We start from the raw sequence: 23,302 nt of genomic DNA, 5'->3' as shown, positions 1-23,302 counted from the left end.
CAATTTATGTTGTGACTGTTCATTTCATCTTAACCATTCATTCTATTTTTATAGCCATTTTACATCTGTTATATATCTACATGACGTTAAAATAAAGACGGATAAAAAAGCGCCACGAGACTATATGTATGTTATTTGTATCATACTTTGTCGACTCGAAATATAACAAACTTTAATACTTATCTTATCATATATTACCTTTAAAACTCAATGCACCTTGAATATTTGAAATTCGAAAAAGAATGAAAATAGAAAAAAAAAATAAACCATTAAAAAAAACGGTTTACATAGCTGGAATCGAGATACTGACAGAGATCTATTCTGCAAGTCAGGGGAGATTACTGCGTAGAAGATTGGTAGCGTACCAGTCTGGTTTTAACCGTTTGCATATATGGACGTTTTATGGGACGTTTTAACTATTGATGGAAGCAAATATTGGCGCCTGGCGGAAACGCCTCGAAGTCTCGAAGGTGTGTAAATATTCTTATATATTAACTCCTTGCAAATCTTTTGATAAAGAATCTTATTCACATGTTTGTTGACATTTCTTGGTGTTCGTTTGATGTATTTAGCTGTGTTTATTCGATTTGTTGTCTACATGGTGGTCACTTTTCTTGGAAATGTTTTTTACCTTCGAGGTTAGTCATTCTAAGGGCGTTTTTGTTGGTAATAAACTGGTTTCGGTTTTATATCGGTTTCACGAACTGTATATTTGTTGTAAAAGTTTCAAATTAAACCAAAACCAGTTTCAATCGTTTTTTAATGAAAACCGAAACCAGTTTTTGAAACTATCGAAACCACAGGGGTAATTCTCTCTCGAAAAAAAAAATCTTATATATATATATATAGACAAGGGGTTGAACTCAAATTTTGCAATCCTCCAAAAAATGAAGTAAACAATGTTTACAGTTAAATTAATGTTTTTGTTATAAATAAAATGACTTATGTCAATATACAAACGACTTTTAAAAGACTGAAATCAACAGAGTATTAAATTATCCATAAATATCCATATATCATCGCATTTGGACACACGTTCGCAAAAATCCAATATATGAAATTACCTCAGTAAATATCACTATGCGTGTAATGTTGTACGATTACATGTATCCAGTTCGATGAAGTATTATAAATTTGAACACCAACCACTTTGTTTGTTGTAATTGAATGATTAACACCACTATAATTGCGAAAAACAAACATCGAGTTTATTTTTGTCTTTCCTCGAAGGAACTAGTTTTCGGATGGAACGAACCGATGAAACCGCCTCCGGTAGGGGTTTCGATCACAGCTGGGGTTTCTCTCGAAAAAAATAATTCTTATATATATTATATAGACAAGGGGTTGAACTCAAATTTAATATGAACGATAGCGTTGAGAATCGTCCGATTTTATGTTCCTGCGGCGGAACTCCAAGTCTTATCAGATAAGCAAGAAATCATTCTTGTTTAGAAATTATTTATTTTTATGCTTATGCACATTGTTAAGCGTAAAAGATTCTTACATGTACCAACGTTTACTTTGTATTAATGTCCGTAAACGCCAATTAAATATTGTCTTGAATTATAAACATTGAATCATTAAAGTATATCCACTAAGTTTTTGCATCATAAAGCAGCTGACTATTTACACGATTCTGAACCATGACCTCTGACGTCAAGCGCGTGATCAATACAATAATGTAGAATATACTATTTATTATTGGTGGTTAAAAATAGCTATGACGTTTCATGGAATTTTCCACAGAAAACGAGGCAAGAAGGCCTTCAAAACCATGCGCTGTGAACTTTGAACGCGTGTTTGACCTGATTTTCTGAAAATGTGTAACCTCTAGAATTTCTCGGAAGAAATGTGTTTATCAGTCATTAGCAAAAACAAGTTTATAAGATGCATATGCAACTAGTGAAATACGACTGCATTCTTGTGGTAAGCTAACTTCATGCAAAACAGGCAGAGGAAAAAGAATAATAGCAATTTACTGGAGCCGTCGTAATCGGTTGAAAATTTTAATAAAATATATATAACTTTAGCATAGATTCTTATCTAGTGTCCGCAGAGTTTCGCGGAGTTAACCCCTCCGAGTTCATTATTCTTCGGTCGACTGATCACCCTCCGAGGGCCTTAAATTCAAACTCTAAGGAACGCGGACAGTCAATAAAATCATTGTGTTGGCCGCGATAGCAAAAATCCGTGGAGGGAAATGGAAAGTGGGTCTAACTCGTTGAGTGTACTGTACAGTAGCTCCGCCATATTGTTGAAAATGTACACAAAACCATGCATTTGTTACTTCAAGCAAAACTATCAAAATCGGTTTTGTAACTGCTGAAACCATTGAAACCAAAACTGAAACTGGTTTGGTATCAACAAAAACGCCAGGCTAACCATCATTAAAAAAAGAAGCATGGATGGCATTTTAGAATGACTACCTTCAAGGGGGCCCCGCAGTGTCGGGTGACTGAGATGGTATTGTCTTCCAGCCAAATATACTGTGGAATGGGCCTTATGTAGAGTCCCTAATTGGGTGCATGGACATTCAGTTTTGTTTTCACAAGCATTTGGTCCCGCAGGGCGGGGACTTTGCCTGGGCTTGGCTGGACTGAAAGTCTCTGCTATTAAGTTCTTACAGGCATTGAAGCTATGGAGGTGGTCATGTTATTCTTTTTCAAGGCACAGACCTATAAACCATAGGTTCATCAGGTCTGACATGGTGAGGTCTTGAAATGGAAACATCTTTAATTCAACACCTGCACTTAATACAATGACCAGTGCCACATTTGCATATTTGTTTGGTACTGCTTCAATTATTTAAAAACACAACCCATTTCCCCCGGCTATCGGGGTATACCCCTGGACCTGGGGGGACACGCTACGATTGACTGTAGTCTAAAATTATAGACGGGTTATACAGGATTCTTCCAATCCCTAACGTCTTATTAACAGGTTTGTGCAAAAAAACGGGGGTGTTTTGAAAATAATTGAAATTGTATTAAGTGAAGTATTTTATGGTTTAAATTGATCATAAAGGTTTATATTCATTTATACCACGTAAGTGAATAGTTATTTTGCACAAAACAAGCATTTAATGCATTAAAACACATTGTTTACCTTTCCAATAAAACGAAAGTTGACTGACACAGACAACAATTATGCCAAGCGAAACAACTCGACCCAATCGTAATAACTCGGCCACCTCCGACCAGCTTCGAGATAGACCTCGTAAATACAATCGTAACAACTCGGCCATCAGGCCGAAATGTTCCGATTATTTAAAAATTGTGCCCAGGTGAAGCCTTGCAGGTGCCCTTCATGTATATATTGCTATGTTTTGACAGCAAGAAATGAAAAAAACACGTCAAACTCATAATTATTAGTAGGATATGACCTTTTTATGTATGGAACTGATATAAAATAACATAATCTGGTAATATTTCTTGTTTTTATGATATTTTTTAGAAGTTAAATGCTTTAACCCGGAATCCCGATCGGAATAACTACTCACTTTTGATACTACTACAATTTGTACGTGAAGGATTTGCCATATCAAAAATCGTAAAAAAGTCCGTAAACGTACAATTATTTGGACTACAATTGACTGGTGCATCAGAACAAAGAATTTAGAAAATTAAAACAGTCCTTATACTTATAGGTTTTATTTTCTAATTTTACTGATGTTTACTATGTTATTATAATACTATATGTGTAAATACAGACTGTTTGTAAAACATTTACAAGTCCTACTTTTTTATCAGTTCATAACACTTAAAGAGTGTATGAATACTTAGAAATGCATTTTAGAATAAAAAAAAAAAAAACTCATGAAAACCTTTTCAATGGTTGTAAGTCGTGTGTCTGGCGTGTATTTGAATAAAAGTTTTGTACCCAAAATCTGATTTTATTTTATTTAGCACTAAATTTTGAGTACAAAACAATGAATTACTTAAAACACACTTAGGCCACACCAAATTCATGTTTAGTTCCTCGGATTTTTGCCCAAAAAAATTGGAGCGAGCGAGCAAAAAAGAATAAAAATAAAAGTTTTTCAGTTTTCATAAAAACCGAAGTGAGCGAAGAGCAAAAAATATATTTTTCCTTATATTCAATATAAATAAGAAAGATTGTTCAAAATAATTGCCCTTAAACCCAATTTTTAATGCCATCTTGAACTGAACCTCTAATGGAAATTGGGAAAATGTCGGAATACATACTATTTATTCATCCGTGTTTAGTACAAACATTATATCGATAAATCTAATGTCTTATATAATTAAAACGTACTTTAATATGACGATCATTCATAATAATAAATAACCCTGCTTTTAGAAAAAAGTTTGAAAAGACTTATATAAATCTACCTGAATCAGTTTAACATCATATACAACTGTATTTAGACATAACTTAGGATTGATTTGGGATTTGTAAAAAATGATCACTTACACAGTCATCATCAAACATCAGACTCCATATAACATAGACTAAATTTTGTTTTTATTATCACAGGAAATGCAATGACATGTGCTTATTAAAACAAAAAGAACAAGGGTATTTTTCAGAGTACTTTTTGGGGTTATTGAGTCCAGAAGTCGGAATAGCGGGGACATTGACTTCCAGTCTCTCAAAACCTGGGTAAAATACCCGACCTGCAGGGACACACTGCTGGTAAAATCCCTGCCAAATGGCCCCGCAACCCCGAATACCTATGTGAGGCCCATTCCCGACTATTTTCAATATGAAGACAAAACCACATTCACTAGGCACTGCGAGGCCACCTGAAAGGTAAAAACACAGCCCATTGCCTCTGCTGTCCCCGGTATACCCTTGGAACAAGGGCGAGGGGTGGGCGGGGCAGTGGTTACAATTGACAAGTATATTACAATCCCGGATTATGCTGCAAATAAAAACAAAATATAAGGTGATAAACTTAGTCGCTTACTTATGTTAAGGTATATCCAGACCAGTGTTTATATCGCTATTGGTGAAAAGATATTTGTTCATAACTGTTGTTTTGTCAGAATTTGATAAAAAATGAGCTTGATACATCAATTTGGACCAAACAATGACTCATGTTCCAGTTAAGTTGACCTGTCCGATTTCCATTCAAAACGAGTCACTAATTACGCAATATAATCGCTACCAGTCTTAGATACACATGCTTTATTGCATAATGATTGCTTTAAATAATGATCCTTTAGTGCATGAGACGATCAACAATGACTTCAAGCATGCTTAAAACAGATTTATTTTAAAAAATAAGATTTAATTTCGAGCCACATTGTTTATACCGGAAGCCGCCATTTTGATTGAATTTATTGAAACCAATGCTAAACCGATCGATATACAGTACAAAAACACTACGCATCGGTAACTTCCCTTTACAAAAACACGAATTTTAAACTAGCGTAGAAAAATTATACTTGATTATTTTTAGCCTTTAAATAAATTATTATCTGAAAAAAATCTACTTGGCGATCAAAATGGAGGTGCGGGCGCACAAAAAAAATAAAAATAATTTTTTTACATTTTCAAAAAAAAGGGGCGGTAAATCCGCGGAACGAAATATCAATTTGGTGTGGCCTTAGATAATTATTGCCTTTGACGCTGTGTCAAACTGCTGTTGTTTACTGAAGACTATAATCCATTGACTATCGCACTGATTTACATTTAAAATGTGTATTTTGCATAACGAAAACTGATTTAGTGAACTGAAAATTTATACCTGAAATGAATACCAACGGTGCGTCCTGCAAAATATGCAGAGCAAAAAAGACTGTCAACAAATATAAGCTGTTTTGCGGTTACCCGGACCTGATTTTGTCCAAAGACAGACTCGTGAAAAATGAAAAGCATGAAATACCTTCATAAAAAGATGAAGCCGACATTGCAGGTTTACATTTAAGTAAAAGTAATTTAGAAATTAGGGGAAATTCAGAATTATACAAAAAAAATCTGCGCGGCCAAATAATAAGTGCGGGTGCAATAAAGTTTTTTATTTATTTTTTCGAATTTTAGGTGCGGCATATTCTGACGATTAAATGATCAATTTGTTGTGGCCTAATATAATATCCGGGTCCCGATATCTAAGAAGCCTGTCTAATCACAAGGTCTTAGCACTCTATCTTACTTACTAATACTTTAATGTCTATTTGATAAAAAAACAAAACAATTAAGGCGTTATTTATTTTATAATAACTGCAAATGGATGTTCTTAAAGTAGAGTTTTAACCTTTAGAGTTTTCTACCAGCAAAACATGTTTTCAAATTAAAAAAACAACACAAGCCATGTAATAGCCTTTACTGAAAGATAGTGTCTTTTGAATTCGATCATTTCATGGAAAATGTGAAATTACTATCTGAAAAACTGACAAAACTAATCTAATTGAGATTTTTTTTATGCAATTTTGTTCAAGTGGACCAATCTCTGATCAAACATTTGACAAAGAGTTAAAACAAAGGGATTAGGCTGTGAAATCTGGTGTTAAGGGAGTCTTTACATATTTTGTTGAAAATGCAAATTTTATTAATTGAAGTATTATATAGATTATATTCTTTGTCATTTTTTATGAAGAAGTTCCTGATTTTTTCCAAATTGTGCGAAATCTTGCGGGTATAGGTCATATTCCCAAAATGCCCCCTAAAAAACCTGCTGTCACTTTTTGACCTACTTCCTTATTTTTGAATTAAGCTTCAGCAATGAAATTTAGATCATGTGTACAGTTTTGCAAACAAATATCAATGTTGTGCTTTGATGACATTAACCACTAAAACATGTAACAATACTGGATGATAGTTTAATCCCAAGTTGCATTGCCATAAACTCATTCATTCTCAGAAAAAAAACCTCTGGTTTTAAACTTTCAATGAGGTGAGAGGATTAGGGCCATCATGCATGGCCCACTTGTTAGATCAAGGACTTTAAAGTTGCCTAGACTAAAATTCAGGAAAAAACTAAACAGCTCGATTGTTTTATTGTACATTAACAGCTGACAAATTTCATTAAAAATGTAGTATTATTTTTTAACAGGTGGAAGACATCAAACAGAATGGCACTGATACACTTTGTTGGAGCAGAAAATTACTGTGAGTTTCTCTTTGCAGAGAGAGTGCCTCTTTGAGGAGTGAGTTTCTTTTTATAATGAGTCTTTTTTGGAGCGAGCATTTGGAGAGATGGTGTCTTCTATTTAGGACTGGTCCTTCGCAGCGCGAAGGTTACTCTGAAAGAGAATCTCATTTAGAGCGAGTATTGCCTGTGGAGAGATGTGGTGTCCTCTATTTAGGACTTATTCTTTGCAGCGCGAAGGTTACTCTGAAAGAGAATCTCATTTAGAGCGAGTATTGCCTGTGGAGAGATGTGGTGTCCTCTATTTAGGACTTATTCTTTGCAGCGCGAAGGTTACTCTGAAAGAGAATCTCATTTAGAGCGAGTATTGCCTGTGGAGAGATGTGGTGTCCTCTATTTAGGACTTATTCTTTGCAGCGCGAAGGTTACTCTGAAAGAGAATCTCATTTAGAGCGAGTATTGCCTGTGGAGAGATGTGGTGTCCTCTATTTAGGACTTATTCTTTGCAGCGCGAAGGTTACTCTGAAAGAGAATCTGATTTAGAGCGAGTATTGCCTGTGGAGAGATGTGGTGTCCTCTATTTAGGACTTATTCTTTGCAGCGCGAAGGTTACTCTGAAAGAGAATCTCATTTAGAGCGAGTATTGCCTGTGGAGAGATGTGGTGTCCTCTATTTAGGACTTATTCTTTGCAGCGCGAAGGTTACTCTGAAAGAGAATCTGATTTAGAGCGAGTATTGCCTGTGGAGAGATGTGGTGTCCTCTATTTAGGACTTATTCTTTGCAGCGCGAAGGTTACTCTGAAAGAGAATCTCATTTAGAGCGAGTATTGCCTGTGGAGAGATGTGGTGTCCTCTATTTAGGACTGATTCTTTGCAGCGCGAAGGTTACTCTGAAAGAGAATCTCATTTAGAGCGAGTATTGCCTGTGGAGAGATGTGGTGTCCTCTATTTAGGACTGATTCTTTGCAGCGCGAAGGTTACTCTGAAAGAGAATCTCATTTAGAGCGAGTATTGCCTGTGGAGAGATGTGGTGTCCTCTATTTAGGACTTATTCTTTGCAGCGGGAAGGTTACTCTGAAAGAGAATCTCATTTAGAGCGAGTATTGCCTGTGGAGAGATGTGGTGTCCTCTATTTAGGACTGATTCTTTGCAGCGCGAAGGTTACTCTGAAAGAGAATCTCATTTAGAGCGAGTATTGCCTGTGGAGAGATGTGGTGTCCTCTATTTAGGACTGATTCTTTGCAGCGCGAAGGTTACTCTGAAAGAGAATCTCATTTAGAGCGAGTATTGCCTGTGGAGAGATGTGGTGTCCTCTATTTAGGACTGATTCTTTGCAGCGCGAAGGTTACTCTGAAAGAGAATCTCATTTAGAGCGATTATTGCCTGTGGAGAGATGTGGTGTCCTCTATTTAGGACTGATTCTTTGCAGCGCGAAGGTTACTCTGAAAGAGAATCTCATTTAGAGCGATTATTGCCTGTGGAGAGATGTGGTGTCCTCTATTTAGGACTGATTCTTTGCAGCGCGAAGGTTACTCTGAAAGAGAATCTCATTTAGAGCGAGTATTGTCTGTGGAGAGATGTGGTGTCCTCTATTTAGGACTTATTCTTTGCAGCGCGAAGGTTACTCTGAAAGAGAATCTCATTTAGAGCGAGTATTGCCTGTGGAGAGATGTGGTGTCCTCTATTTAGGACTTATTCTTTGCAGCGCGAAGGTTACTCTGAAAGAGAATCTCATTTAGAGCGAGTATTGCCTGTGGAGAGATGTGGTGTCCTCTATTTAGGACTTATTCTTTGCAGCGCGAAGGTTACTCTGAAAGAGAATCTCATTTAGAGCGAGTATTGCCTGTGGAGAGATGTGGTGTCCTCTATTTAGGACTTATTCTTTGCAGCGCGAAGGTTACTCTGAAAGAGAATCTCATTTAGAGCGAGTATTGCCTGTGGTGAGATGTGGTGTCCTCTATTTAGGACTGATTCTTTGCAGCGCGAAGGTTACTCTGAAAGAGAATCTCATTTAGAGCGAGTATTGCCTGTGGAGAGATGTGGTGTCCTCTATTTAGGACTGATTCTTTGCAGCGCGAAGGTTACTCTGAAAGAGAATCTCATTTAGAGCGAGTATTGCCTGTGGAGAGATGTGGTGTCCTCTATTTAGGACTGATTCTTTGCAGCGCGAAGGTTACTCTGAAAGAGAATCTCATTTAGAGCGAGTATTGCCTGTGGAGAGATGTGGTGTCCTCTATTTAGGACTGATTCTTTGCAGCGCGAAGGTTACTCTGAAAGAGAATCTCATTTAGAGCGAGTATTGCCTGTGGAGAGATGTGGTGTCCTCTATTTAGGATTTATTCTTTGCAGCGCGAAGGTTACTCTGAAAGAGAATCTCATTTAGAGCGAGTATTGCCTGTGGAGAGATGTGGTGTCCTCACTATTTAGGACTTATTCTTTGCAGCGCAAAGGTTACTCTGAAAGAGAATCTCAATTAAAGTTTCAAACAAAATCTTATTTGGAGCGAGCATTACCTGTGGGGAGATGGTGTCCTTTATAAGGGTTTGAATTAAGTGTTACCTGTGGTGATATGGTGTCTGTTATTAGGGACTATTTAGTGTCTGTTACTAGGGACTTATTCTTTGCAGCACAAGAGTTACTCTAAAAGTGTATCTCTTTTTGTAGATTGTCACTTCATGGAAAATTTGTCTGTTCACAGAGAGACAATCTCTTTGCAGAGAGATTCTCATTGAGGAGAGAGGGTCTCTTTTCAGTGCTACTTTTTTCAGGTGTACCTGTATGTGTCAAGAGAAATAGCTAGACATCTTCTTGACAGCCAACTATAGGGCAAGTGTACAGGTCAGTGGCAAAGCTGACTGCTACCACACAGCCCACAGTATCTCTAAGGCAACACAATGCAATTGGGATGGAGCTGGGTAAGTCTTCAGGACCTATCCTTATTATAGTAGGTAAATGCTTCCTGATGAAGATTTTCTGATTATCCATTGCTGGTTAAAACCACACCCTGCCTTATGAAATCTGTATTATATAAATCATGGTCATAACATTAATTGTTCTTTTAATCAAGTTTCATGAAAAAAGTTCATTGTCATAATGTTCTTTTTATTAAAACCATTTTGATACTTCCTTTATGATCAATTATTGGGTGTGTATAAGCCAATCAACAACCGATGCTTTAAAAAAAAAACCTGCATTAATTGTTTATGACCATTGAAATGGCATAATAAGAAATTAAATTTGAACACAGGGTTCAACATTAAAGCCTCTGAGTCCCACTAAAAATTTAATTATAAGAGAGAAAAAATAAAAGTGAGTATAAAACTATGATAGAGTCTCATATAATACTGGCTCTAAACTGAGCGAAGTTCAGCAGAGCCCTATTATGGCTACATGTATGCGGGTAACTACACTGAAGCACTACTTTTTTCAAAAGAACAACCACTATGAGTCTGAAAAAAAGACGTAAAGGTGATGGAACCTGTATTTTCCTGTTCATAAACCATATTGGGCGCATGAATGCCCGGACACCAAAATTTTATCAGAGCTTGACGACACTGCCTTTTGGTAGTTTTCGTCATCACCAAAATCGGCCATTCTTGTATGTTAATTGCAACTACAAGATGCCAAAAAGCACCCCAGTAATTATCAAAATAGTTCAAAGTATGCTTATAAACAATTACCATGAAAACTTTTGGTAAACAAACAAAGACAAATTAATCATATCTCTTTGGGTTGTTGGAGATATATATTTTGTATTCACTTTTCATTAAAGATATTCATTATAACGCATTGTTTGCCATTCTAAACGAAGGTTTATTTAACTGTAGAATGATGATAGTTGAGAGACAACCCTGGCTCCACAGCTGATTCCAGTGCCTCTCGTGTTGTGGTAACTCATCATTACAAAACTTCAATGGCCCGTTATTTTCGTGCACATGCTTCAGAGCCAGCCATCTCCGGGGCATGGGCCAGTACAAGTTATACAGGTGCTCGCAATCAACAGTGACCTCCCAGTCGTAAGTACATCTTCCATGTTTGAATCACTCTTCTTTTTTTTATAAATATTTTGAAAATATTTGTTTTAAATTTTCTGCATCGTCTCAGGTGATAATCTCCCTTTAGTATAGAGAATGTGAATCTGATTTACTAAGTTATATGCTTCATGTTCATTTATGTAAGTATTTTTTCAATGATGAAACATAACATGCTGTTATTTTTTTACTCTTTTTTGTGTCAATTCTTAAACATTTTATCATGTCCTGCCTTCTTCTATAAGTTACACTTTAGTAAAACAATTCTAAATTAAGATGTTGCTGACATAGACTAAAGTTCTTTTTTTGTTTTGATCTGAAAAAACACTTTTGAGACATTTAAGAAACATTATTTAAGCTGAAGTCTGCTAAGCATATTCAGCAATATATTTTAGAAATCTACATATTCTTCAATGTTAAACCCACATGAAGTAGTAAAATTGCTGTTTGTTTTTGCTAAACCCAGACTTGCAGCTGACTTGTACAATACCGTATCGTTGGTGAGCAGCTACACCCTCCCAACCGGTTTGGCCAGATTGCCATCAGAATTTAGACTGGTCTCATTACCCTCAACCAGCCGCTCACTTGGATCAATTTGCCGGAAACAATCCAAGTATGTTGAATTTTGTTTGTATAATATGTGTTAGATATTGTTAAACTTAAAAAAAAAGCATAATAAGGATTAAATGTCAACAGGTATTCATCTGTTGTATTTTGTCCTTGTTTAAGAAAGATTGAAATTTAATTGTTTAGTAAGCATTGTAAGTCTTTTAAGATATATTAGTACTATATATCTTTAACAGGTCCTTTTGCTGTGAAAGCAAAATGCGAACAACTGTGACCTCTAGAGTGTTAACAGTCAAATTGTTGACGACAGACACAGGGCGATCACAATAGAACTGTGACTTTAGCATGACAAGTTGTCTGGTAGCAGTAGAAATCAGATCATGGAACATCACAATCGATGTGCGCGACATCAACAAAGGAAAGAGGGTGGTGGTAAGACTGATCGACAGACTTCAAGTGTTTGCATTGTTGCATGAAAGATGTGTATGCTAGCTATGTATATATTTCAAAAGGACTGCTGTGGTATTCATAATAAACATAAATGATTCTTTATTCCAATTTTAAGCTCACCTGTGCTCTAAGTGCTCAGCGTGAGCTATTGTGATAGAAGATTGTCCTTTGTCCGTCGTCAACTCTGGTTGCCATTGCAATTAAAAGGAAAAAAAATAAAAATCTACTTCTCAGAAACCACTGACTGGATTTGACCCTTTGTCAAATTCCCCATGTTGATTCATAAAAAATGACAGGGTTGCCAGGGCAGAGCTAGTTTTCACTATATATGTATATTATGGAAATCTTTGAAAATCTTCCCTTGGGAAACCATTGACTCAGTTTCAAAATATTTTCACAGAAATGTTCCTTATTTGGGCATATTTATCAAAATTATTTTTCACATTTTTTAAAATTATTTCTATTTCTATTTTTAGCTCACCAGAGCACGAAGTGCTCAAGGTGAGCTATTGTGATCGCCCTGTGTCCGTCGTCAACAATGTGACTGTTTACACTCTAGAGGTCACAATTTTGGCAAAATCTTAATGAAACTTGGTCAGAATGTTACCCTCAATAAAACATTGGATGAGTTCGAGATTGGGTCATCTGGAGTTAAAAACTAGGTCACCAGGTCAAATTAAAAGAAAAGCTGGTTAACACTATAGAGGTCACATTTATGACTGTATCTTCAGGAAACTTGGTCAGAATGTTAATATTGATAATCTCTAGGTCAAATTTGAATCTGGGTCATGTGCAAATTTAAGGAAAAGCTTGTTAACACTCTAGAGGTCACATTTATAACTGTATCTTCATGAAAGTTGGTCAGAATGTTTATATTAATAATCTCTAAGTCAAGTTTGAATCCAGATCATTTGTGGTCAAAAAGTAGGTCATTAGGTCAAATCATAGGAAAAGCTTGTTAGCACTCTTTGAGGTCACATTTATGACTGTATGTTCATGAAACTTAGTCAGAATGTTTATATTGATTAGCTCTAGGGCAAGGTCGAATCTGGGTCATGTGCAGTCAAAAACTAGGTCACCAGGTCAAATAATAGGAAAAGCATGTAAACAGGCCACATTTATGACCATATGTTCATGGAACTTGATCAGAATGTTATTCTTGATGATCTTAAGGTATAGTTTGAAACTGGGTAATCAGAGGTCAAAAACCAGGCCACTAGGTCAAATCATAGAAAAACTTTGTAAACAATGTAAAGGTTTCATTCTCTCTTTGATCACTATGAAACTCGCCAGGTCAACTATGTCAGAATGTTTGTGTTTATCAAGTCTTTCAAGTTTGAAACTGCATATCCCGAGTTCAAAAACAAGGTCACGAAGTCAAATCATAGAAAACATTTAAACAGTGTTTAGGCCATATGTTCTACTTTATCCATATAAAACCTGGTCAGAATGTACTTATTACAGCAAGGTAAGGTTTGCAACTGGGTCATCTGTGATATTAAAAAAATCATGCGTGATATTAAAAAAAACTTGGTCACTAGGAAGGATCTAAGTAATATATTTTTTAATTCCAGCAGGTATAAATGTTTTGATTCCTTACCTCATGATTATATTTGGATGTGAATGAGATGTGAAACCCAAAACTTTAGTCTTGTTTGGCACCATATAACCTGAATTGGTAGGCAGTAAAGCCCATATTACCAATTAACCATCTTATTTTAACTTATAATTATGATCAAAAGTAGCTGAAATGAAGATGATCCTTTAAAATTGTGGTCTAAGCCTGATAGCGAAGAGTTTTGTCACAATTGCCCTCGCCCTGAAAACACTTATTTCACACTTGAATTGGATCAGGTGAGCGATACAGGGCCTTCAGGGCCCTCTTGTTTTTTTTTATTATTTTATTGTTTTACAATCTTTATAAAGATATCAACTTCAAACTTCATTTACTTATTCACAGTAACATTGTGCTTTTTTGTGACAAGTTTTATAACTCAAACTTTTTAGTTTCTAAGAGTTCTTGCCCTTTGTGACTTTTTACACAAATGTAAATTTTTCATGTTTTTATATGCCTGTTTAAAAAAAAAAAATGGACAAATTATAGTTTCACTTGTGACATACGGGCAAGCTGAGTCTAGTATGTTGTTCAATCAATAACTTAAGAACCATTTTTTTCAATCAGGTGAGTGATAGAGGGCCGCCTTACCCTCTAGTTTTCTGGTTGTTTTGACTGGTGTTCAAAACATGTAATGGGGCATTTGAGATAAAGCAGCAATGTTTGAATTTACAGATTTGTAGTCAAATTGATACTGATTACAATTTTCATAAGTATACCGCAATTAATTTTTAGAAAACTAACCTTTTTTAAGTTCTTTCAGTAGAGTTATATGTAGAAGAAAAAAGGTTTTCATCAGATAATGATAGTATTTGTCTGCATGTTTTTGACAGGCAGAATTACTAGACTGGTTTATTCTATGTAATTGAGTAAGATCAGTTTTGGAGAATTATGTTTCAAACATCAGTACCAGTCTGTGCCAAGTACGTCCTTTTTGCACTCGCTTATCATTAAGGCAGACACTTATTGCCTGTATTGAATAAAAAAAACTGCTAAATGGGCAATACACCTTTAAGGATGTCATCTTTCTTGAATTAAGCAGTTCTTATGCAAGTTACGGAAATCAGATATTTACACTACCACTAGTAAGTTCAGAAATGATATCGGATGAATTATTTGCTTATAAAAAAACGAGTCATACTTACGTTTTATGATGATGTCCGTTCTTTTGCTCTAGCTGGGAAGTTTCATTGACTCTGTTTTTATATACAGCTCCTTAAAGAGCTAGAGCCACTGTTTTGCAGCCGTGTTTAATGTAGACCAACTACTACAGTAAGTTCTAAAATAGTTTTCCCTTAGGTCCCTGTATACAGGGCATACACACAAAAAGTGAAATTCTCTTTCTACTGCTGTCATTGAACAAATTTTACATAGTCGTTTGTTTCTTGTTGTATTATCATACCTCACAGTCTCTAAATTGCTAGTATATGTGCAGATACTCTAAATTAATATTTTAAGACAGAAACATTGTCAATGTAATATTTTAAAGGTAAGAACTGCAACACTTTATTTGTATTGTGGCCACAACTTAGTAATAACTTGAAGCCACAACTTGATTCAGCTACAACTAAGTAACTTGTTGCCACTACTTAGTACTTTTAGGCCATTACTAAGTAACTTAAGGCCATTACTAAGTAACTAAAGGCCATTACTAAGTAACTTAAGGCCATTACTAAGTAACTTAAGGCCACTGCTGATTAACTTGAGGCAACTTATTAGTAACTTGAGGCCATAACTTAGAACCTTGTGGCCACTACTTAGTAATTAGAGGCAACTACAATGAAACTTGAGGCTATAACTTAGTATCTTGAGGCCACTACTTAGTACCTTGAGGCCACTACTTAGTAATTGGAGGCAACTACAATGAAACTTGAGGCTATAACTTAGTATCTTGAGGCCACTACTTAGTACTTTGAGGCCACTACTTAGTAACTTGAGGCTACAACTAAGTACTTTGAGGCCACAACTAAGTTACTTTTGACAACGACTAAGTACTTTGAGGCCACAACTAAGTTACTTAAGGACACTACTTAGTTACTTAAAGCCCCTACCTAGTTACTTAAGGCCACTTCTTAGCTATTTAAGGCCCCAACTTAGTATCTTAAGGCCCCTACTCAGTAACTTGAGGCCACAACTTAGTTTATTCATGGTGGCATGTAAATAGTGTATGTATAGGTGTAGGCGGGAGGCGTCCAGTATGTTGTCTGATTAACAATTTAAGCATCTGTCCAATCATCACCAAATTTGGTCGCAATGGGTAAAGGCGTGATATATTTGAAAATGAAACATGTGGCTATGATGTTGTTTGCCATTAACCTTTTGTCTGTATTCTTTGTACTATGAGAACAATTTTCAACTTTTTTTCAGAAGCTGTTCAATTTGGTGACCAACATCATCATTGAAAATGGCAATGCCTCCGTCTTTTCTCCAATGATTCCAGTGGCCAGATCTTTTGCAGGATGAACAGTGACGTTGACAGCGCAGCACAGTGCAGAGTGAGTACATGATAGGTGATTACTGGTGACACAAATGCACTATTAATCGAGGTTATATAAGCCAGTGTATTGTGTATCAGTATATAACTATATATTGATGATAAATGTTCAGGACATCTAATCTGCCAAAATCTGGTTGAAGGGAGGTTAATGCCTTGGCATACGCAATTATGCCTGCTGTTGGCTAGCGATCGTAAATCATGGCACACCCTAGGGCCTTAAATTTCACTTTCAAAGCTGTCTGGCAGTTCACGTTTAGCGGTGTTGCATGTTTTACTATTACATCCATAACTTGCCATTAGAATGCAATCCTAGATTTAGTCTATGTTTTGTCGGTTGGTCGGTCCTTCCGTCCATCCATCGGTAGGCCAAAGCTTATCCGAGTGATAACTCAACAATTCCTAGACCGAGATGGTAATTAAACTTGACATAAAGATATGGCCTCAGCAGACCAGTAGATGACTCCTATTGAGTTTAGGGGTAATGGGGCCAAGTCCAAGGAATTTACTAAACTTCTTACAATGGTAAAGCAAAATGATAAGAAGTGCAGTGTACAAGAACCATAACTTCTTTTCAGCTCATTACAGAGTTATTACCCTTTGTTATTTTTCCTTGCCCAAAGCATAACTTGAAAAATAAAGGATGGAATTTAATTAAGCATAATGAGAGAAAGTGCAGTGTGCAAGAACCAAAACTCTATTTTCACCAAATTTCTCACCCTTTGTTACCGAATTTCTTGCCCTTTGTTACATTTTCTTGTCAGCAGCTTAACTTCTAATTGACTCAATGAGATTCAATTAAAGATCACAGTTTGGTTAAGCATGATGGGTGGGAATGCTGTGTACAATTACCTCAGAGTTATGGCCTCTTCTCAAAGAAATAGATGGGCATTCCAGTGTCCTGAGGCGGCATTTGGGTATATTCGTCACTCCTGTGACAGCTCTGGTATAAGACAGTTACGTAATCAGTATGCACAGTGTGTAATGTCAATTTAAGTCGATAAATATACATGTACCAATATAAGTGTGCATGTTTTCTTAATTGTGAAAAAAAACCATTCACATTTCAAGAGCAATGGATTCCCACTGCAAATCTTATGGATGCTTAAATTCATTGATTGTTGTGATAATTTGTTTTACAGGACTTTGTCCAGTGTGACATAGAAAGGCATCAAACATTGTCCAGCCTTCAACCAATCAGTGGAACTACTTTCTTCTGAATCCCTACACCTGTCTGCTCACAATGCAAATATGGGTGAGCTGCATTTACTATTTTCAATGTACATCCTGCTAAAGAGATTGGCAATAGGAAAATCTTATATGAATTCAGATTCCGCATTAACCCCTGCTGTTAACAATATCTCATGCTTAACCACTTCGACAATTTCGATGAAACTTCACAGAAATGTTCTTTTGGTGGTGCCCTGTCAAAATTGATCAAAGAAATGAATTCCATGCAGAGCTCATATTGCTCAGAAAATCTTCCTGACCAAACCTGAAAAACCTATAGCTTAGATCTACGTTGTGTAACATTGTCTGAAAGTGGTCCTCTACAAAAAACATATTAAACTCTGTGGTCAAAATTGACCATGCCCTTGGTGTTGCTTGTTTAAAAAACTGTATTGAAAACTCTTTTAAATCTCTTGTCTGTAACAGCTGGGCCTGACCCTTGATAATTTGTATGTAGCAACATATAGTGGTCCTTGACCAAGATTGTTGGAAATATTTTCCCAAGATCAAAACATTAGCCATGAGCCTGAGGCCACAAATTTGCTACATTATGCCCCAGGGGTCAAAACTTGCCCCAACCTTTGTGTCACCAGTTTTAGTATGTACTTATATATGGAAATCTTTGCCCACCCTAACCCTTTCTTTGAATCAATAATCTTGTTATTTGGTATACATTATATGATGGCTCTCTTCCATGTTTATTTTTTTTTAAATGGCCTTTTTTTTATTGTGTCAAAACTGGCCCTTGCCTTGGAGGTCACAAGTTTCCTATAAAAAAATATATATATATAAAAAGAACTTGGAAAATCTTCAAATCTCAAACCAAGCCTCAGACCTTTGATAATGTGTACGTAGCATCATATAGTGGTTTTCTCACAAGTATGAACGAATAATGCTCTGGGGTTCACAAGTAACATACATACTTAAGGAATCTTGAAAATATTCTGGTATGAAACCGCTACCCCAAGACCCTTGATATGTGTTATGTAGAATCTTGATATTATGATGGCTCTTTAAAACATATTCTCTTAAATCTCATGGGCTAATTCAATGATATTTGATACTCAGCACCATCCTTTAACAAGATTGCTCAACTAATGTCCCTGGGATTAAAGGTGGCACAGCCCGAGAGACCATAAGTTTTAAATAAAGTTAACATGCTAAAATAATATCCCTGGTCCCATCTTTGGAATCCCAGGATTTCTATATATTTCTATAGTTATATCTCTGTACATCATTTTCTCTGGACCTGCATGGTCAAGACCCTCATATTTGGTAGGTAGTCTCTTGTCGTGGACCTTACTTAGATTGTAAAAAATATTTCCATGGAGGCCAACCACTTGGCTGTTAAATCAACCATTCAACATACCCCCTCATTCTGCGTGTTCATGTTCCAGTCTGCAAGACCTTCCTCGCAGACCATTTGTACATCACGGCGTCCTCTTCAAGAATACACAACCATCTTAGTCTTTTCCAGCCTGCATGATCTTCCTCCCATACCATTTGTACATCACGGCGCAAGTCACACGCGTACTCTTCAAGAATAGGCAATCATCTTAGTCTGTTCCAGCCTGCAAGACCTTCCACTAGACCACCTTTACATTATCATTGCAGAACGGAGGTAATACATTTTGCAATAAATGTTATCATATTAGTGTCTGTTACGCCTGCGTGGAATTACTGACATAATTATAGGGGTTGCATTGTACGACGACGTCGTCTGCGGAATAACACTCGTTTTCGAACAATACCTTTCAAAGGACATGATGTAGTGTCTTGCACATTGGCCTTTTCTAGTAACAGATGCCGTTCTAGATTTTGGGTCATTCGGTCATGGTCAAAGGCATTGTGTCAATAAAAAGTATTGGCGTTCCGATCAATAACTTTTAACAACTTGGTGAATAGCCTTTAATGTTGGTATGCACATTGATTATGTTCAATATCTTAAAGACATTTGTGGAAGCAGTCAAATGGCAAGGTCATGGTCATTTTACCGGAAGTATTATGATCGTTTCTAATCATGTACTTGTTTATGATTTGGTTCACAGTCGAAAACAGTGCCCACTTTTATCATCAGTAGACGATCTTACTTATTTTCGGGTCAACTGATAAAGCCTCAAGATCCTGATGATCTTTACTATTAAGTATTTTGCCGGTACTGACATGTGACAAACTCGATTAGCAGAAGTTAATAAAAAAAGTTTGATAAAAAGCGAAAAGCAAGTTAATTTTAACTTTATTTTACAATGATTTTGAAGAAAGTTAAATAAACCGATGCCCATTTACATGATGTAGCGCGAGAGTGTGGTCTTGTGTCGTTGTGGGGGAACCAGCGAACTGATGGAAAACCTTGCCTGGCTTGGTGTTAACAAATTAAACTCTCATGCACCCTGAGTGAGGCCAGGAATCGAACCCAGGTTGAGACAAACAGACTTATACAAACTACAACAAACAGCCAAGTATGTTGCAAACTACAACAAACAACCTTTAATATTTTACTTGCAGCCTGGTGGGTGCTGTCAAATTTCAGAGAGCAGTGCTAGAGCAGACATGAGACCAGCACCCTTCGGGACGTCGGTTGAAATCCCCCGCCAATCACAAAATATGGCCAAGAAAGACCTTCTACTGGTGAGATTCTAGGAATGATGATTACCTTTTTCCTGGAAGAAATTGTTCTTTATCCAATTTAAGAGTATAAACTAATTTTAGATCAAGGTCAGTGGTAGTTGATACTTTCATGCATATCTGTTTTCGCTTTAACGTCAGTTCCTCACAGGATCCGCCCCTAAACCGTTTACCAACTACCAGCACATTGTTTTACAATTACTGCCTTTTCCAGCGATAGTGTTTTCTAAATTCTAATTTATTCATTAGCAACTTAACCTACATCCATATCTACCAATGACTTCATAAGCAACCATTGTCAAGGCAGTAATCTGCTGCCATTGCAATCACATTCATTGTCCATGTGAACAACTGGCTTACAATGTCTTGACTTGACTTGAGGAACAGTACTAATTTCCCTTTACAATAACCAACCTCCTTATCAATCATCATATATCTTAGCAACCACTTACTCCCTAACTAACAGCAACACCCTTACCATTGACATATTGTTTATTTTAATCAAATGAGCAATATTATGGCTATTTCGACCCTCTTGTGTAAACTGTATGCTTACTTTTTGTATCGTACATTTCCAGCATCACGGAGAAAAGGCGAGGATAACGATTCAAGTGCAGACACCAGAGAAGTGCCTACCCCTCCCCCACCATCGAGAAATAAAATGTATATCATTATGCATTTGAACTTAAAACAGCATTTAAACAGTCACACGACGAACAAAATGCTTGTTCTGACTGCTGCAGCTATTCTACTACAAGACAGTGAACATTTTGTGGTTATTTCAGTGCAAATGATTCCTTCTCTTCAAGAACTAGCCTCGCTTATCAAGTGGAAAAACGTGTTATCCATCATTCGGAACTCCTCGGCCATTTCTTATTGAAAACAACCTCGCATGTTTGCCAGCACATGGGAAGAATTAGTTCGTAAAATTTTATGTAATATTATTTATTAAATGTAGTGTTTTGGCGTGCTTTTATATCTCAGTTTAATTTAATTGCCAGTGAAGTGTATGATTGCACACACAATTAAGATTTCCTAGAGTTAAGTGTTTAAGTTTAACTTAATTGAAATTACTACGCGATCCATGCAGCGTAGTTAAAGTGTACCTAGTTCTGACATTGTAAACCAGCCATATACGTCTGAGGTTGTTTTCGATGGAAAATGGCCGAGGATTTTTGATTGGTTACCCATACATACGTGCGTGATTGTTAATACATTTGGATGTCATATCACTTATCTTCAGTTTTATTGGATAGAAAACAGTGCGTTTGTAACTTTTGCACGTAAACGTACTCTAATTTTAATTGAATATGAAATGCATCTATTTGTACATCTGTCTGTCCATCCTATATCTGGCCTTATTCCCTGGCTGTCTCTCCATCGTGTATGCCTTGTTTGAAATCAGGGGCCGCTGTATTCCTAACATTCTACCCCATCCCTCCCCATAATCATCCCTGTCTACTGTCCAGCCATTTTCGAACCAAATCCTTTTCTTGACCCACCTTTATTGTCCTGAACTCCCTTGTCCTGCCCCACACCCTGACCTGTTGTCCACTGTCATTCTAACCCAAATCCACCTTTTACTTAAACATATTTGAATTAAGGTCCTGCCCATAGCATTCCTCTTTTCTTCGGCAGACAGATATGCAATTAGATTTGTAGTGCTTAGTTATATAGTTATTAGGAATATGGACATTTTGTTTTGGTTAATTGTTTTGCATATGTTTGGAATGAAGACACTTGAATTTTGAGAGATTTCGACTAGAGCATTAAATACAAGAATGTCCATAACACTGACCAAGAGGCAAACAAAGATATACATTGGGCCTATTCAGTAGTTTGTTAAAGTTAACAACGTTGTTAACGTCATAATTGTTAACTTTGATATCCTTATTGCTGTAGAAGTTTAAGTGATACATTTGTGAGCTGCAGTATTTCTTACAAGAATTTGGACTTCTGATTAAACAAGACCCATTCCAGTTAGATATATGACCACACATCTTCAAATAATTCACATTTAAAAGTTAACAACAAAGTCGTTCAACACATTATTTGCATTAACAACTTCTGAACATTCGGCCCATTAACAGATCTCGCTGGAAATTGAAATGAGGTTGAATACTTTAATACAATTCGAATGTATCTAAATTTGGACATTATAAACTAATTTATCACACTGCCCTTGGTGCGACATTCTTAGTTCATTTATAAGTGATGTGACATTCTTAAATTTTGTTTTGACTTATTTCTGATGTGACATTCATGAATTTTGTTTTGTCTTATTTTTTGTGACATTCTGTTGTTGTTGTTGTTAACTTTCAGTTTTTGATTTGTCAATCTTATGTTTTATTTACATTCTATGTGACAGTTTTCTTTTTTTTTAACTTTCAATGCATTATCTTCTCTCAGTGTTTCTGATTTCTAAGATGGTCTGTATTGTAGTGGCCTTGGTGTCTTCAGCAAGTCTTGATTCTGTTATACATGTTGGGGTTTTAAATAGATTTAAATAATTATGACTTTTTCCTATCATTTCAAATACTTCTGGTTTCTCTACAGATTTTCAAATCTTTCTTGCAACTTTTTAAAAGAAAAAAAAACAGTTATATTTAAAAAAAAAAAATCAAAATGGTTTGTACATTAAAATAATTTATAGTTTACTTAAAGAAACAAATGTGCTTTCATTGAAGAAACAATGCGCATGTTTCTATTTGAAAGTTGCATTATATGAGTCGGTCAGTGAATTACTGCAACTTGCTGTTGTTATCACTTACTTACACTGCACTTACTACACGTACTTACACTAACTCTGCTGCTTGACCTACTTTAGTGAATCACTGAGTGAACCTTTCAGTTTTTATTTGTTTCATGTACAAACTATTCATATTATCTTAAAGATTGGGTTTTTAAGCGGGAAATTTCCAGAAAGTGTGGGGACTATTTTTGATTTGGTCAGTTCGAGGCCCACAGCAATCGTTCCAGTTATGAAAAAAGGCCATTAAAATGCAGATTTTATTTTTTCGTTAATTCATACAGAGTGATCATTTTATATCTGCTTATACATGTTAATTGTTAGAAAGCATATAAGTAAGTAAATTGTTTATTATTGTGACATGTGCAATTCAAACAAAGTAGTTATAACATATATACAAACATTTGCACCCGACCCGTTGGGTCTGTAGGTCACCATATCTTAAGTGTTATGTAAGTAACATAAGTTACATGTTTATTGTTAGAAA

General features: G+C 36.1%; 1 long non-coding RNA gene across 1 annotated transcript; it reads left to right on the top strand.

The window, feature by feature from the left end:
• Positions 1-429: 429 nt before the first annotated feature.
• Positions 430-21,817, top strand: LOC128246474 (uncharacterized). Its single transcript, XR_008263258.1, has 11 exons — positions 430-470; positions 7,019-7,074; positions 9,823-9,969; positions 10,882-11,070; positions 11,552-11,698; positions 11,889-12,084; positions 16,085-16,212; positions 17,354-17,466; positions 18,839-19,062; positions 19,947-20,069; positions 20,645-21,817. It is a non-coding gene; the product is annotated as an uncharacterized LOC128246474 (long non-coding RNA).
• Positions 21,818-23,302: the final 1,485 nt, after the last annotated feature.

This window comes from Mya arenaria, chromosome 9 (assembly GCF_026914265.1).
Source record: "Mya arenaria isolate MELC-2E11 chromosome 9, ASM2691426v1".
Lineage (NCBI taxonomy): Eukaryota > Metazoa > Mollusca > Bivalvia > Myida > Myidae > Mya > Mya arenaria.
The sequence above is the reverse complement of the archived record's forward strand: the minus strand, read 5'-3'. Positions and strand labels throughout refer to the sequence as shown.